Here is an 18,088-nt window from a genome sequence, read left to right as displayed (position 1 = left end):
CTGTTCAGGGAGACCTCAGGAGTGTCCAGAGTTGCATTCCCTCCCAGGTTTGTCACCTTTGTCATCTGTGTCCCTCAAAGAGTCTTAGTTTGTTGTCTCCTAGCCTTCTTACATAGTAGGGTTGTTGTTTAGTTGCTAAGTCATGTCTGACTCTTTTGCAACCCCATGGACTATATATAACCTGCTGAGCGCCTCTGTCCAGGGGATGTCCCAGGCAAGAATACTGGAGTGGGTGCCATTTCCTTCTATCAGGATCTTCCTGATGCTGGGATCGAACCTGCGTCTCTTACTTGGCAGACAGATTCTTTACCACTGGGCCACCAGGGAAGCCCTCACATAAGAGAGTATCATGGGCACTGTCTCCCAGATGCCAAAAACACACTTTTTAAATCCCCGCTCTTTGAATCATATCATCTTCAACATTTCACCTCAAGTGTGAATCACAGGCTTATTGCCCAGGGAGGAGAATCTTGATGCCTCCTGGAACAGGAGCATTTACATCCTTGTTAATTCTTTTGAGTTCTTAGTGAGGCTATAGCTTGGTGGAGGGCTTTCCAGATTACACTTTTATTTTTAATTTGTCAGTAAGTGGACTGGGAGCCTGAGTAGCAGATCTCAAAGTTTTGCTCTCAAGATGCCTTTTCTCTGTTAAAGAATCATTGAAGAAGTTTTTGATTATATAAATTCTTGCTGTTTACTTATTAGAACTGAAAACTAAGGAATTTTTAAAAAAATTATTTGATTCATTTTAGTATGTCAATAAGCAGCTCACTACATGTTAACATAAATCACCTATTTTCATTAAAAAATGATATTTTCTGAAACCAGGAAAAATCAGTGAGAGAAATGGAACTGCCTAATATTTTTGTGAATGTCCGGCTTCATAGGAGACAGCTGGAGTCTCATATATGCTTCTGTATTCAGTCTTTTGTAATATCACACATCATGCAGCTCTGGAAAACCCCACCATACACTAGTGAAAGAGTAAGAGTGAAAAAGGCAAACCATGCTAGTATTACCGGGATGGTTTGATCTTTCAATCATGAAGGGGACTCCCTGGATCCCACTTTGAGAAATTGTCCATTGAAGTTCAATATTTTACTCTACCAGGAAATCTAAGACTAGAAGGTAGACAAAAATTGCCTTTGCCAGCCTTTGGGATTGTGGGGAGACTAAAGGGGAGACGACTTAGGAGAGGGAGGGCATGGATATATCTGGTCTCCCCCTGAGCCCAAGTGCAGCCTTTGCAACTTTGGGGGCAACTTCTATCTGGTGGTGACTCTAGGGGATAGCTCAGAGGACCAGCAAGCATGCTTTGTTGAGAAAGGTGTGACTCTAGCTTTTCTTAGGTTGTCCATTGTAGAGTGGGCTCCCTTGGTGGCTCAGACACTAAAGAATCTGCCTGCAATAAGGGAGACCCAGGTTCGATCCCTGGATTGAGAAGATCTCCTGGAGAAGGGAATGGCTACCTATTCCAGTATTCTTGCCTGGAGAATTCCATGGACAGAGGATACTGATGGACTTATAGTGCATGGGGTGGCAAAGAGTCCTACCCAACTGAGCCACTAACACTTTCACTTTCAGAGTGGCAGGCAAATGATGGGTGAATTGAAAATGGAGTCTAAGTGGGATTGGCCAAGGAAATCATGGTAGTGGGGGTGCAGAGCCATATTGTAGAGCATGGTGGGCAGACCACTGGGACAGGACCAAGGGGGATTCAGTCCTATCCCAGGGCTCCTTGGCCCTCACAGGAGTCCAGTTGTATCTGATCAACTGAAGACCCCACCAAGAGATGGGAGAACCCACCACAGATACTAACAAAGAACAGTGGGCCTGTTGAGACTGGCAGCTAGAGGACAGTTGGAAAGACCAACTCTCTTTCCTGTTGGTCCCTGGCAGAATGTGGTTCCCCTTCCTCCCTCTCTCAGGAGACCCCTTGAACTCACTTCTCCATTTGCCCAGTTGCCATCTTGGTGAGAAACCAGATGCAGTGGAAGAAATCAGACAAGTTGGACATTTATGTTAAAAAAAAGGTTAAGTTCTTTCTTTGTGAGTCTGGTTATGTTTTGTTATATTGTTCTTTTGTCATCCTATTTAGATTCCACATACAAGTGAACACAAACAGTTCTTGTCTTTTTGTTGTTGTTGTTGTTGTCTGACTTATTTCATTTCTAAGCATGATACCCAGAGGTGATGGTGTGAAATAGTGAAGGGGACTGAGAGGTACAGACCATCAGTTATAAAATAAATAAGTCACAAGGATGTAATGTACAGCACAGGGAATATAGTCGGTAACAGTGTAATAACTCTGATGCATAATCTATAAAAATATTGAATCTCTGTGTTGTACACTGGAAACTAATATAATTTTGTAAGTCAACTATACTTCAATATAAAAGGAGAAAAAAAGGTTGTTATCTTTAAAAAAATTCAAATTAATAGAATGACAGAAATTAGTAGATTATACTACTAAATGTAGTTGTTTTAAATTCCCCTGCTACCTTAATATGTTTGGATCTTATAAATGAGCTCAGATAGACATGTGTGAATGCTTGCTAAGTCATTTCAGTCGTGTCTGACTCTTTGTGACCCCATGGACTCTAGCCTTCCAGGCTCCCCTCTCCATGGGATTCTCCAGGCAAGAATACTGGAGTGGGTTCCCATGCCCTCCTCCAGGGATCTTCCCAACCCAGGGGTCAAACCCACGTCTCATATGTCTCCTGAATTGGCAGGCAGGTTCTTTACCACTAGCGCCACCTGGGAAGCCCCACAGATAATCATAGAAACAACAAAAAACACTATATTTCTTCGCATTTTTGAGTGAATATGCTTATATTAGTAACCCCACCACAGTTCAAAATAATCCAAGAAGCCGTTTAAGAGAAGACATTGTACTCCTCCTCTGTTACTTTTGCCTCTCTTTGAGTCTCTATGTTCTAAACTTCTCATCTTTTAAACAAGATTCTCATGCATACTTTTGTCTGAATATAAAGCCTGCAAAAGTTTCTGATCTGTCAACTCCCATCTAAACTGTTTGAGTGTATAATAACTAGAATACACTACTTTGCTCTATTTATGTGTGCAGGTATAATTTTAATACTGCATTCTAGTCAAAACCTTTTAATTGTCTGTATTGTAAGACTTGAAGGCCAAAGCATTCTTTTCAATGAAATTAGGAGTTGGGGTTTGTCCCCCTGCATTTTTATTCTTTCTTTATAAATTTGCTGTTTGCAATAGTGTGCCTGACTTGTGTTATGTGCTGGATTTCTGGTGTCAGTCCCTCCAGACACGTTCCCCATCCTGTTCACTGATAACCCCTTTGTGCTTCTGAGGGGATTTATTTGGAACAGAGCATTGGTTTTCCTTGCTCGCTGATTCCCCATTCACTGAATTTCACCACTGGGGTGCACTAGCTGAGTATCAGAGGGACAGCTCAAAGGGAGATTGGGGTATTTATTTCTCTGGGTCTTAGCTCACAGAGTTTCCAAGAGCTAGCTGCAGACCCTAATCTGAGGTCACAAATTCTGTCAACTCACCCTCTGCTTACAGCCTTTCTCGGTTCCTGGTCCTCGAGGCCTGGGGATGGTAATGGCCATCTACTCCTCCTAGCTTTGGATCCTGCACTCTCCCTGTGTCATCCCTACATTCTGCCCACAGCTGGTAAATAGTTCATTGAACATCCTCTCATAGCCTAGTGAACCATCTGTTCCTCCCAGGTCTGTGACTGATATAGATGCATTTGTTCAGTTTTTTCAAGCCCCTCTTATCTTATAGATGGTACATCTAGAACTTAAAATCTAAAGTGATTCATCAGCTAAGTGTGTTGTTTGATTCTTGAATCTAGAGCATGATTTTCCAGCTTCTTAAAACCAGTGAAGGAGGAAGCCTTTCAGACCATGTTTGGGAGCTTTTGCTCAGTTTCCTTCTGTCTTACTCTCCCTCTCTCATTCCCTTCCTTCCTTTTCTCCTCCTTCCTTTCTTCTTTTCTTCCTTCTTACCAACTTCCTTCTCAATCATGAGTTTAAATATGGTAAACTCCATTCCAATAATTCTGTGTGGACTGGCAACAGTAAAAGGGCTTTAAGACAACTTATATCATAGATTTTTTTTTCTTCTGAACCAAGATAAAGCTTTAAGACAGTTCTTTCTTATCTTGGGTGATAAAAATTTAGTGGCTATGTTGTTTCAAAGGGCAGACCCAATACATGGTGGAATGCTGATGAAAATAGCTCTTGAGTTAAATCTAGGTAAAACTGGTGGTGTGGAACTGTAATTGATAAGAATAGGATTTCGGCTAGTAACATCTTAAGTTGACCGTCGGTTAAGGATAATGAAACCCGTCCATGAGAATTCTGAGTCTGAATTGATTCACAGCGGAGAAGGCATCAAATCAAGTTCATCATCCCTTAAATAAAGAGCAAGCATTTGATTTCAGGCTAATAATATAACTGAAGCTTTGTAAAAGCTATCTTGAATATTACATGAAGATGGCTGTCAAGATAACTGTGTATTCAATGGCACATCAAGGATTTTCCTATTGACAGGATAAAACACTGGGACCAAAGCAGCTGCTGGTGTGATGCTGCTGCTTTACATGTGCTTGGAGTGATTCTGCCAAATGCGTTCTCATTTGCATTTTAGTTCATAAAAGAATCCTTGTTTCTTTTAAGGAGTACAGTAAAAAAATGTTCAAAATATAGAATCTTAATTTGCAACTTCTCTGTATATAAATTATCAGAAAATTAAAATAGGGATCTCATCTATGGAGACTATTTCACTGTAAATAAATTAGTCAACCATCAAATTACTTAATAGTTGCCTTACTGTGGCTATTGAGAAGTGTACATTAAACCCGGGGCTTCATTTTATATTTCCAATGTCAGTTCAAGGCACTTGCCTTCATGACAGTTTGATCAGAGCCTGCTACTAAGTTTGAGAGAAGTCCCCCAGTCACTGAGTCAGAGGCTTCCGTTCCCTCAGTAGTGTTAGTTGCTGAGTGTGTCTGATTCTTTGCAACCTTATGGACTGTAGCCTGCCAGGTTCCTCTGTCCACGGCATTCTCCAGGCAAGAATACTGGAGTGGGTTGCCATTCCCTGCTCCAGAGATCTTCCTGACCCAGGGATGGAACCTGGATCTTCTGCATTGCAGGCAGAGTCTTTACCATATGAACCATCAGGGAAGCCCTAGACTGCTCTCATCTTCTATTTAGCAAAATCCTACCAACTGTTCAAACCAAACACAAATGACAGTCTCTCAGGAAGTTTTACCGTATACCCCACATCCTAATGAATTGCCACTTTACATTTTTTTAAGCACAAAATATTACTTGCACCTTTACCTTTATTTCCTTCTGCTTTATAATACAGTAATATTACATGTAAGTTTCTTTAAAGTTATGTGTTACTTAAAAAAATCCTGTACATGTAGTTTCTTGTGCTTATTCAAGATTGTCAAATACATGAATTAGATTCTGCAAGTAATTATTTTATTTTAATTCACATACTCCTAAGTATGGTGTTAAGTGATAATAAAATGTTCCAGACATGATACAGATAGATTGCAGGTACCTAGCATGTCACAAATAGAATAACTAAAAAGGAAAGATGCTTTTCTCCTGATCTAACTTTAAAAGAAAAAGTACTTTGAGACATCTCTTAGAGAGAATTTGCCTTTCTTATTGGAAACATTTCAGTGAAGATATCAGGAATTTTGAAAGTGATAGCCCCTGTCCATGCAAAGGAAGATTCTTTGAATTACATTTGTTTTCAACAGGTTTGGGAAACTGAAATTTGTTCATGTTAACACAGAAAATTCTGACTAGCAACAATTTCCTTGCTGGAAACCACTCTTTGGTGCAAGGTTTTCACGTACAGCATGCAAATGCGTGTCATGTCCATAAATCCAATCACAAATGATGGTTTTATGACCAAACTGTATTTCTTCCAAACAAAGTGGCGGTAATATTTTTAAAAATCTGCAAGCCCTTTGAGAGTCTTCAAAAAGAATTTCATCATCTTTTCTCATTGAAGTGAAGATATTTATAACTGAGAGGATGCTATATTGCCACTATGGGGAAGAATTGCATTCCCCACCTAAAATATAGCCACCAATAGTGTACATGTTTTGCATTTAGCATTCAAAATATATGGGGAACAAGATCTAAGTAGATGCAGTAGGATCTAGAAATTAGCCTAAGTCAGCTCTGGAGACCAGATTTAGGGAGGATTGTAAATCACACCCGTGGAATAGAACATTACTGTTCAGAATACTCCAAAATGGACCATGGATCAAAACCCTTTTTTCTAGTTATTTATTCTATCAGACCATATCTGTGATTTCATAGAGGTGAACTACTCATGTTTAAATGCCGTGTTCAGATTTTTCTGTAAATATTGGGTCTCACTGATACAAAGTTCCCTGAGGGCCTCTATCTGTATTTTCATAAAGGTTAAACCTAAAGAATATTCTTATCCACAAGGCATTTACTTCTCCCCTTCCTAGTTCCTTACAGAAGACATGCTTTTAATGGGTATTTTTAAAGTTCCTTGAAAAGCTACATTGCACATTCTTAGTACATGATTTCTAGGAATATTTATGCCATAATTTTGAAGAACTCCTAGTGATTTTAACACTTTGGCAAAGGGCACTGTGAAGCAATATTTTGGAAGACATTTTCTTCAATTTATTGACTAGCATCAACTGTGCCTTCCCCAGTGACCTAAAATTTGGATGAGCTCTGTTGTAACTCAGTAGAGGCTTGAAGCCTCCTCTCTGGGCTAGAATTGCAAAATAATAATGGAGATCATGAGAAAGTGGGCTGGGAAGATGGTCCTGAAATTCACTTTAAGTTCAGCCTTTCTCCATATGTCCTGTGTTCCGCATCCTTGAGTTGTAAGTGGAACAAAGGTGTAAACTTCACATGCAAGGCAGATATTTGAATATGTGAACCTACTTATCCATCTCTTTGGAGCAGTTAGGTTCTGTGTTTAACTGCCACACTGGTGAGAATGTTCCATCATTCATTTGTTCAAAAGGTGCTTTCTGAGGATCTGCTGTGGTCCAGGCACACTCTCATACTCTGGTGGCCGTGGTGAACCAGACACGTCTGCATCCTCATGGGGCTTCCATCTAGTAGAGGAGAGAGGCAATACATATGAAAACAAGCATACGATATAACTCTAGAGTGATAAGTACCACAATATAAAAGAAATAAGTCTAGGGTTTCTTTTCAGTAGGTGGTCATGGGACAATACATAACAAGTGACAATATGTAATATCTATGTTATGGTCACGTGTTTTATTTGAGACCACCACTTTAATTTAAGGCATGCAGGAAATACCATCTCAGTGCTGAAGGAGCTTTCTTGGTCTATTACACACTTCTATTTTGGTTTCTATCAGGAAATACCCACGGAGCACTTTATGTAAACTCCACAACCATGGCAATTCTACAGCAACATTTAGGATAGTGTAAAGTGTCAATTAGCACAGTTCCTCAGTACAGATGCCAATGTCCTTCTTGGGCTGTTGGTTCCATTTGTGAAATGTAAATCTCCTGGCATTGGCTAGAAATATGCTTTTAAGGAACTTGGTGAGAAATACGCCTTTTGGGGATTCTTGGAAAGATCAGGGAAGAGTTCTTTTTCAGTAGACTCCAGGATTGAGGCTTAGTGAGACAACTTCTCACTGGTTTGTCTGGACTTCACTGATCTTCGGGCCACAATTGGCTGTTATGATGAATCTTTAATCTTGTTTGTCGGCAGAAGGTATCAAGGCGTAGCAGCATTTGAATCCCCAAAAGTAAAATGGCTGACACTTTTCAGCATCCCCACTTCAAGCATTACCTAAAATCTCTCTGTAGACCCAGGTTTTTAGAATGGAGGCTATGGCCATGTCTTTATTCCTAGCAGTACTGGTGTCAGTGTGCAACCTTGGCTGTTGACATGCATATTGTTTTCTCTTGTACTGATTCATTTGCCTTCATTGGAGAAATCATTCTGGTTGATTCCACCCTTATCCCATCAGCATCCTTGTAGGCCCAGAACTAGGAGAGAGGAAAATATCAGAGAGATTAAACCAGTGGGATCTCTGGGTACAAAACACTAGAATGTTGCCATAAGACTTAGGTCTCATATTCTTTACAGATTTCCATTTTGTCTCTACTGTACTTTCACAGTGTAAGTCATATTTCATTGAAAAGCTACTTATTCATATTGCCCCTAGGATACTGGAACTTCATATGATTTCTCTCAAATCTAGGGGAGTTTCTTGATAAGTAAGTTGGAAGATAAAACAGACTCTTACACAATATTACACATTAGTCTTCCTTTTTCCTTTCCCTTTCTCAATAAAAGAATGTTGAAAGAAGCTTAGTATTTTTATGAGGGTAAATACAAAATGCCTTAAGATATGGTGCCACAACAGAAATTATACACTTTGGAAGTACATTATCAAATGTGAAAATTTGACATTTTTGCTTTTCATACAAACATTCATATTCTATGACAAACAAGATATAAAAACTGAACATATTCATTTGGGGAAATTTTTAATCTTTCATAATAGTAAATTGGCATAACATGAAACTTACATGAGATGTTAAGTATGACTGTTGTATTTTTAAACTAATTTTGAAATATAGCTCTTGAAAGAGAATTTTATATATGAAATTTTTGCTGAATGGAGAGGTCAGATGAAATGTGCTAGAACAACGTGAGGCAAAAATTAGAAGTACATCATGACCTCTAAATGTATTTGCTCACATTTATTAAAATATATTTTACATATAATTTTCAATATTCTTCCTCTTCTTTCATAAATTCTTTGAAGCAAGAGAGCAACTTTAAAACATTGATAGGAACCCAGGGCTCAGGTTGGGTAGTAAAGAGTCTTGTGGGTAGAAGAGTCTTGTGATTCAGCCTCTGCCAACTGTGGTTCTAAATTAGAGGCTGCAGCCAGAGGAACTTGAGGACATTAGAATGAAGTATAAAGAAGTCATTTTGGACTTTCTAGTGTATTAAAACTTCTCCATAGTTAATAAATAAATTCATGAAGTCAGAGGGACATGGAGTCTCAATGTGAAGTAGTAAAGCAAAGATTCAAAGTTTTTGGGTCCAGTCACAGCCTCAATTAACTCCAGGAGTCTTAGTTAAGCAGCCTTCTTGGAGGTCATTTTCCACTGCTGACAATGGATAGGATTCTGAATACTGAAGATTCAGCAGATACTGTATTTGGTATGTGCTAATTTACTGGAACTATATGATCTGATCTCATCAAGAAACGTTTGGGTTTGTCATAGGCTGATTCTGATAAGCTCATTCCCTTCAGCAAGGCAAACGAGGAAGTCATTTATATAAGCAGAGATTCATTTTAGACTGACTCAGTTTTCTGAGATGAAAGGAAGGACTTCCAAGATGCAATTTCCACTGAATTTAACATGCTGAATCAGATGTCAGTCAAACAGTGACTGGCACATAGTAGGAACTCAAGTTAAAATCATTGAAATGATATTCTGATGTTGAATCACCTTTAAATTTGTTTCGATTTTATTTTAGAGATGAAAAATGAAATCTGTGAATTTGGTAAGATGTTAATTTTTTCTCTCACTGACTGCTCATCTATTTTACATTTTCACACTTTGTGAAGTTGCAGAGAAGTCGTCAAAGGAGATGAAGGCCCAGTCTGCCAATTTTTTATTTGTTAGCAACCTGGATTCATGATTTAGCAGGACCTGAGTTTTGAGCAGCTGTGTGAAAGATGTCTTAGGTTTATGGGTGCATTGATTTTTGCAGTCTCTGCTCTGTCAGTGTCTTGGATAACAGAGCATATATTTTGCTTGTGGTACTTTATTACTTTAATTCTGTTAAAATGTTTTGGGATCTGTGTCATTTTTATGGGCTGGTATTATTTTTGAGTATTTTTTAATTGTTTACAGTTCTTTTTCTGGGTTTTCATTATTTATTTATCTTATATTTTACATAATGAGGCTGAAATATCAGTCAATCTCATAATGTTATCATGAGATAGAAGAAATTATGCCAAAAAAAATACATTTCTATAGATCTAGAATTGAATCTCCTATTCTTTATAACCCCAAAACACCTCCAGAGCTGTTAGTGAACACATATGTAAATCAGCAAGTGCCAATCATGGACCATGAGAATGACAGGTAACTAGTATGACAACGCATAGGGTCCTCTCTTGATTAACTTAGTCTATTTTTTTTCCCAAAGAAGATATCTTTAAGGTGGAAGAAAACATTTGTTCCTGTGGAATGGTGATATCTTTTATTGGGACTAATTGTCACAGTCAGAGCCAAAGAAACATTTCCATCTAATTCTGGATGACAAAGGCAAACTATAGCTAGAGGAAATGAGGCTCAAATCTACCTGTTTTCTACATAGTGAACATGGTCATTAACACTTAGCTTTTTAAAAAGCAGGTGCTACTCTGGTGGAAAGGTAAATATGCAATAACATTTGTTTTCATGTAGTGAATCCTATGAAGATTTCCTAAATCCCCTAAATATCCCAGTTTCAAAGTCTTTCATTGTTAAAATTCACAGTAACCAGGGCTTCCCTGATGGCTCAGTGGGTGAAAAATTCACCTGCAATCCAGGAGACACAGGAGATGCAGGTTCAATCCTTGGGTTCGGAAGATCCTCTGGAGGAGGAAATGGCAAAACTCACTCCAGTATTCTTGCCTGGAAAATCCCATGAACAGAGGAGCCTGGTGGGCTACAATCCAAAGGATCACAAAGAGTCGGACATGACTGAGCAACCAAGAAGATAGCACATCATGATTTACCATGTTAAATAAACTGCATAACATCTACATGACAAAACTGCAGAGTATAAAGATTTTTTCTGAAGTCTAAGCTACCGCATTTTATAATTTTAATTCAAAGAAACAAAGGAAATGTATTTGAGTGGTCTCTGGCCTGTAAGGAGTAACCGTGCAGATGAACTCTTAAGAAAAGAACTACAAACCCCAGCTGACACTAGGTAATATAACAATGTTTGAAGCAGCTATTATGAGCATTCTTGGGGACTCTTTGAAAGCATCTTATCCCATGATAACTGTGTATTATTTGTCACTATGTTAGATGTGAAATAGAAACTGGGAACAAGTGGAATGAAAAATAAAAGGTCAGAATGTGTGTATTAAGCTGTTTGGAAAGTGCATGAAAGAAGTGAGCATCTGGAAAGCACAGTTGTTTCAGGAACTAGCAGTCATGGTTAACTGTGAAGCAGCTATGTCAATAATTCAGTGACACCAGCGTCCCCACTAAGGAAAGTCGTAACCACCTCAGGGACATGATGAAGTGTTGAAATGTGTGTAGATTGTTCCTGATTAAGGTGGAAGGAGGCTGGAATTCTGGTTCTCTTGCTGAGTGAGTTGTCATCTTCTGCACAGTATTCTATTCAAATGGCATTAAAAATATAAGTGGATATATAAGTAGACAGACAGGAGACATATGTTGACTATTAATTGTCTAGGTCAGGTTCACTTAGTTTCATTGTGCAATAAAATTTTGTTATGTAGAGAAACGTTCTGATTTTTTCCTTGGGTGGATATCAGAAAAGACTGTGTTTCAATACTTCCTGCATATATGCATGCTACACTTAGCTTCAGTCAGGTCTGACTTTGTGACTCCATGGACCGTAGCCAACAAGGCTCCTCTCTCCAAGGGATTCTCCAGGCAAGAATACTGGAATGGTTTGCCACGCCCTCCTCCAGGGGATCTTCCCGACCCAGGGATCGAACCTGAGTCTCCTATGTTTCCTGCATTGGCAGTTGGGTTCTTTACCACTTGCACCACCTAGGAGGGAAGTCTACAGAGGTAAATAAATAATTTATTTATTTATCCTGTCAAGGTTGTACTTGATTTAGAAACACTTTTGTATTTTGTATTTTCCCCTCTTAATTCCATGGATTAAAAATACCATTGAGGAAAAATGATTTGAGAAAGTTAGAATTCAACTAACTTATTTTGTTTTCTAATTGATCTTCATTCATGAGACAATTCTAATTTTACTCTCTCTTGGCAAGCCTGATTTAATAATCCAGTTCCAAAAAAGAAAACCAAAGGAAACAATTTTAAGAAATCATCTGAGAGTTAAACATTTTATTAATAGTGAAAAAATGTTAAAGGAGAGAAATGAAGAAAGACTTCATTTCACTAAAATCTGCTTCCAAATTATGATTACCTAATTGATCTATGTCAAAGAAAATGGAAAACTTCCTTTGTTTTCTTATGCTTAGTGGTCAGAATGCAGCTTAAAAGAGGAATTTGAAATAAAACCACCAATTATAATTTAAGTTCCTTCAAAATAGATTTTTAGTGGTAGGCAAAAATTATGTCCAATAGAAAGAGAAAGTAATTACACTCAATGCAAGGATAAAATTGTAATATAAATCAAGAAAGACTCACTTGCACACACAGAAGGAGAAATAAGCATGGGTTTCAGTTTGTGGTACAGTATGAGTTAGTAATGGAGTTAGTCACTAGTTATGTCCAACCCTTTGTGACCCCATGGAGCCCACTAGGCTCCTCTGACCATGGAATTGTCCAGGCAAGAATACTGGAGTGAGTAGTCATTCCTTTCTTCAGGGGATCTTTTGAACCCAGGGATCAAACCCGGGTGTGTAGGCTTCCTGAATAACAATATTTACAGAAGAATTTTTAAATAAAAAGATTTCTTCCTCATAATAAAAAAAATGTATTAAAACTTAACAATATAAAATTCTATGTCAGTTTTTTTTTTCTTCTCTGTAGTTAATAACTCAAGATAAAACTGATTTGAACACACTCACAACAGACTCTATAAATTAGACCAATAAAATACTGAAAATAGCAAAATGTGTATTGGTAAAGAGCAGGTTAGTAAGTCACTGAAAGGTTTCCTGTTGACACAGAGTGATAACACTAAGAGGGATTTGTTAACTCCTTTTCAATTAAGGCAGGCTTGATGCAAGAAGCCAACATCAGCAACATCTTCTACCAGGAAGTAATAAATGCCTTACCTGACAATTTTAGAAAATAAACAGGAAATCCCTGTCCTAGCCACTCCCTGCAACCCCTTCAGTTTGGTGTTTTTCCTCAAGTTGTGCTTAAATGTATTTATCATCCATTTTCCATGATCAATCAGGTGCAAAAGTAATAATAACAAAAACAACAATCACCACAATATCAGAAACAGATTTGACTAGCACTTAACTTTCAAGCTGTTTTTCTAGAATCGATTTCACTTATCTTCATAAAACCCTGTGAAGTTGGGCAAGTATTACTACTTCCTTTTTAAACCATGGGATCTAGATTGAGAAAAGTCAAATGGCTTTCACCAAGGTCATAGGGTTAGTCAATTAGGAGGTGGGAGTTGAAGTTCCTAATTAGTTCTTCAAAGAAAGGGTGAATCAGAGATAGTCCTGGAGTGGGCTAGACCTGGTGTGAGTGCTGGGCCTGCCACCATTCCATGAGATGTGCACATACCTGTCCTTGACCGAAATGACAGTTGACTTGCTTGGAGGTTCAGGGCCATGATTTTGGAGCCCAAGAAAATAAAATTTGTCATTGCTTCCATTTTTCCCCCCTTCTATTTGCCAGGATCCAATGAATACTGGCAATTTGATCTCTGGTTCCTCTGCTTTTTCTAGACCCCACTTAGACCCCACTAGTACATCTGGAGTTTCTTGGTTTACTTCCTGCTGAAACCTAATTTGAAGGATTTTGAGCATTACCTTGCTAGCCTGTGATATGAGCACAATTGTACAGTAGCTTGAACATTCTTTGGCATTGCCCTTCTTTGGGATTGGATTGAAAACTAACATTTTCCAGTTCTGTGGCCACTGCTGAATTTTCCAAACTTGTTGGCATATTGAATGCAGCACTTTAATAGCATCATCTTTTAGAATTTTAAATAACTCAGTTGGAATTCCATCACCTCCGCTAGCTTTGTTCATAGTAATGCTTCCTAAGGTCCACTTGCCTTCACACTCCAGGATGTCTGACTCTGGGTGAGTGACCATACCATCATGGTTACCCAGGTCATTAGGACCTTTTCTGTAGAGTTCTTTGGTATATTCTTGCCACCTTTTCTTAATCTTTTCTGCTTCTGTTAGGGACATGGCTATTATATACAAGTAAAAAAACGGATAATGAAATTGAAATTTCATCTGGGTAGACTACTAATCAGGTTCATCCCTATCTAGCAGGTTCTCCCCTATCCAGAAAAAAATTCCTCAACACCTTATATCTCTATTCTCTTTCATTTTCAGTTTGTCCACACATCGTGTATTTCATGCACACACATATTTATTTACATGTACACATCCCTTCTATATTACTATTTTAAAATATTTTCCTCATTTGTCTAATGCTTCCCTTTATGTTTAAAACAGAAGTTGTTTGATTTTATTCTTTGTGAGTCAGAGATGTATGTAACTGAATTTATCTTCAATTATTATATGCTAATTTAAAAAAATAAAATTAATTTATTTTAATTGAAGGCCAATTACTTTACAATATTGTCGTGGTTTTTTCCATACATTGACATGAATCAGCCATGGGTGTACATGTGTCCCCCATCACAAATTCCCTTCCTACCTCCCTCCCCATCCCATCCCTCTGAGTTGTCCCAGTGCACCAGCTTTGAGTGCCCTGTTTCATGCATAGAACTTGGACTGGTCATCTATTTCACATATGGTAATATACATGTTTCAATGCTATTCTCTCAAATCATTCCACCCTCGCCTTCTGCCACAAAGTCCAAAAGTCTTTTCTTTATATCTGTGTCTCTTTTTCTGTCTCACACATAGGGTCATTGTTACCATCTTTCTAAATTCCATATATATGTGTTAATATACTGTATTGGTATTTTTCTTTTTGACTTCACTCTTTATAATAAGCTCCAGTTTCATCCACCTCACTAGAACTGCTTCCTTTTTATAATACTTATGTTTTTGTTCTCTCTTTTCTTATTGAACATATTATTTGTAAATTAAGCTCTCCCACCTCTTTCAGAGGGTAGAATTTGAGATATTCTTGAAAAGCTGCAGTACTTGACTCATCATATGGTTGTCACTTGAAGATTGTCTTATTTCAAATTAACTTCTTGAATTTCAGTTGATCATTTTCTCCTCCAACACACTGTTGCAAAATATAAATACTTTTCATGATTTTAAGTGATCTTTTAGCTTAGGGTTTATAATGGTAACATATTGGAATATTTTTTAATCCATTAGATTGTATTGGATTAAAGGAATATTCCAATAGAAAGTAGTTGCTACCGGTATAAACTGTAATATGAACACTGTTATCTGCATTCACTTTAAGAATTACTTGGTAAGTGCAAAGCAATTAAGCAATAAGACATGACAGGCATTGCATTTGGGGGAAATTATTATACTTCTCAGATGTCTTGAGAGGTTCAGGCCAAAGGCTGAGTGGCTTCAACCACCCAAGAAGTATAATAAACCCTCAAGAACTGCACCACCTGTCATATCTTATTGCTATTATGAAATGGAAATCATGAAACCAAAACAGGGGGAAAAGGTTAGATCTGTGCCCTTGCTGGGGATTACTTACATGCCTATGACATCACTGACAGTTCTATCTGTGTCCAGAGAATTCTAAAGCCATTGCATAATTATTGCACAAACAACACAACTCATTTGAAACTGCTGCTTCAGCATTCTACAATGCCAACTTTGTCATCTACCAGTCCCCCAATGTCCTCTTTTCGCAGAAATCATATTGGTGCTCTTAATCCCAAGCTTTCCCCTTTCACTGATCATACAGCTCCAGAAGCTGGGGAGGGTGAGTGAGAGGAGGTAGAGGTTGTTATGTAGAAATAATCTTGCCCCCTAGAGGACAGGAGGCATTTGGTTCCTTGCATGCCTTGCAACACCCCAAGGTCATTATCTCATGATAATCACATCTCCTGGAGTTGCCTTCTTGCTTAAGTGTAACACTAAATTTTAATTACAATGAAATAGAGCTCTTCTGGTAGTTTACACAACATCTTGTGTTCTCATTGCCAGATGGAAATAAGGGAGAGCTTTTACTGTAATCGCATGTGGTGGTCCTGGGCTCCAATGCAATAAACACACATTGTTGGTTTGTTGAGAAAAGCACTTTGCTTCGTGGAACTATCTACTTCTTTTTGGTGTGTTTTGAGCCGACAATTTATAGGAAAGATTTCTGCTTTGTTTTAAAAATACTGAAACATAGTAACACTCCCCTCACCCCAATTTGACTGTAATGGGTAAATTTAATGAGAAAATAAAAATAGAGTGTAGCCCATGATAGAGGAGACAGATTGTTTTACATGTAGGATTTAATTTTCACAGTTTCTCTTTAGTTATTCATGTAATTTTGACTCTCATACCTGAATGAACATTTTTAAATAATATCATTTTTTCTCAAGGATTTACTATATTTCACAAGTGATTATCATGAATATCTTTGTTTTAGCATTTGGGCAGCTTCTTGGGCTTTCCTATCATTTCTGACTGTTGGTAAAGAAACAGTTACTCAAGATACTCAAAGAGCGGCAAGGTGGACTTTATTCCGGGGGGCGGCACACCCACTGCAGTTGGGGAGGGCCTGCATTCAACTCTGAATACAATAAGGAAAGGTGGGAATTTCTAACCAAGGAGTATGGTGGGAGTTGGGGATAGAATGTGACTAAGAGGAAACATCCGTTTTACCTCAAACTAACACACCATTATAAATCAACTATAGTCCAATAAAAATTTTTTTAAAAAAGGGAACATCTGGGTAAAGCCAGGGATTTCAGCTAACTCAGAATTCTTGCTGAAGGCAAGACAGTATGATCAGACTGGGGATGGTGGAGGATGAAGAACCTGACTGGGTATCAAGGATAATCAGATTTGGAGGATGGGAAATTCCGGTTAAACCATCTTAGCAAGATTCTTGCTAAAACTGGACAATGAAGAGTCAAAAAAGGAAGTGCAAACGTTGAGTACTAGTTGAAAAAATTGCTCAGAGGCGTCTGATTAGAGTCTGGGCAAGGAGGAAATTTTTGTCATTGCTTCTTAACCAGTATTTTTTTGTCAGATAGCTGCACAGTCCTTGGAAAAACTGAAAACCTTGCCTGAGCACTTCAAGGTAAGAGAAGAGGTGGAGATCCAGCTATTAAAGATATAGTTTAAAAAGTTAAAAGTATAAAGTGTGAATAAATGACCTTAAGAATATTTTTCTATTCTTATTGATTTGTCACAAAATTTAAGCAAAACAGCATTTTTGTTTGTTGTTTTTGTCTGTTGTCACTAAGTCGTATCTGACTTTGCAACCCCATGGGCTCCAGGCTCTTCTGTCCATGGGATTTCCTGGGCAAGAGTAGTGGAGTTGGTTGCTATTTCCTTCTCCAAGAGATCTTCCTGACCTAGGGATCGAACCCATGTCTCCTGCCTTGGCAAGAGGTTTCTTTACCACTGAACCACCACTGACGGCAAGCAACAACCGTGCAGTCAAAAGTAAACACAAAACAAGTCTCCTAACCACTGTTCCTTCCTTCCATGTTGCTGCGATAAGCCACGCCTGTTATAATGTGGCTGTTACAATTCCAGAGTTTCTGCTCCATGGGCCCCAGACTACAAAATTCCTTTCTCCCTTGTTCATGCTGCTGTATTCACTCAAGTCCCTTCTTATTCTTCCAGAACTTAAGGCTTACTTTCCTTAGGGCCTGGCCTGGAATGCTTCTTCTCAGATGCATGGCAAACCTCTCACCAACTTCAAATCTTTGCTTACAAGTCATTCTCTCAAGGAGATGAATGTTTATCCCTCTATTTAAAATTGTAAACAGTCCCCTGGTTACTCCTGGATCACTCTTATCTTGCAGTGCTTTGTCTTTCTTCCATGGCATTTATCATCTTCTAAGCTACTGGTGAAACTGAAGTATCTAGGACAATGCTTTGGCACATAGTAACTGTTCAATCAAAATCTTTTGAATGAATGAATAAGTGAATAATCAAAGTAGAAGTAGGATGCCCCAGAGCTTTTGGCAATCCCGAAGACTTCAAAGTAGGAACTAGACTGGGTTTTTCACCACAGAGGCTTGTCCT

At 38.3% G+C, this 18,088-nt stretch overlaps 1 long non-coding RNA gene across 2 annotated transcripts in view; it reads right to left on the bottom strand.

Annotated features, from left to right (window-relative positions):
• Positions 1-6,756: 6,756 nt before the first annotated feature.
• LOC122686922 overlaps positions 6,757-18,088 on the bottom strand; it is a 28,522-nt gene continuing 17,190 nt past the window's right edge. The window contains exons 3-4 of one of the 2 annotated variants that reach the window (XR_006338945.1): positions 7,846-8,045; positions 6,757-7,129 (exon numbers count right to left, since the gene is read on the bottom strand). This is a non-coding gene — a long non-coding RNA (uncharacterized LOC122686922). The remainder of the gene's footprint in view (positions 7,130-7,845; positions 8,046-18,088) is intronic. The other variant, XR_006338946.1, reaches the window with a different exon arrangement.

The sequence above is a fragment of the Cervus elaphus genome, chromosome 30, assembly GCF_910594005.1.
Source record: "Cervus elaphus chromosome 30, mCerEla1.1, whole genome shotgun sequence".
NCBI lineage: Eukaryota > Metazoa > Chordata > Mammalia > Artiodactyla > Cervidae > Cervus > Cervus elaphus.
Note: the sequence above shows the minus strand (reverse complement) of the source record. Positions and strands in the feature narration are given on the sequence as shown.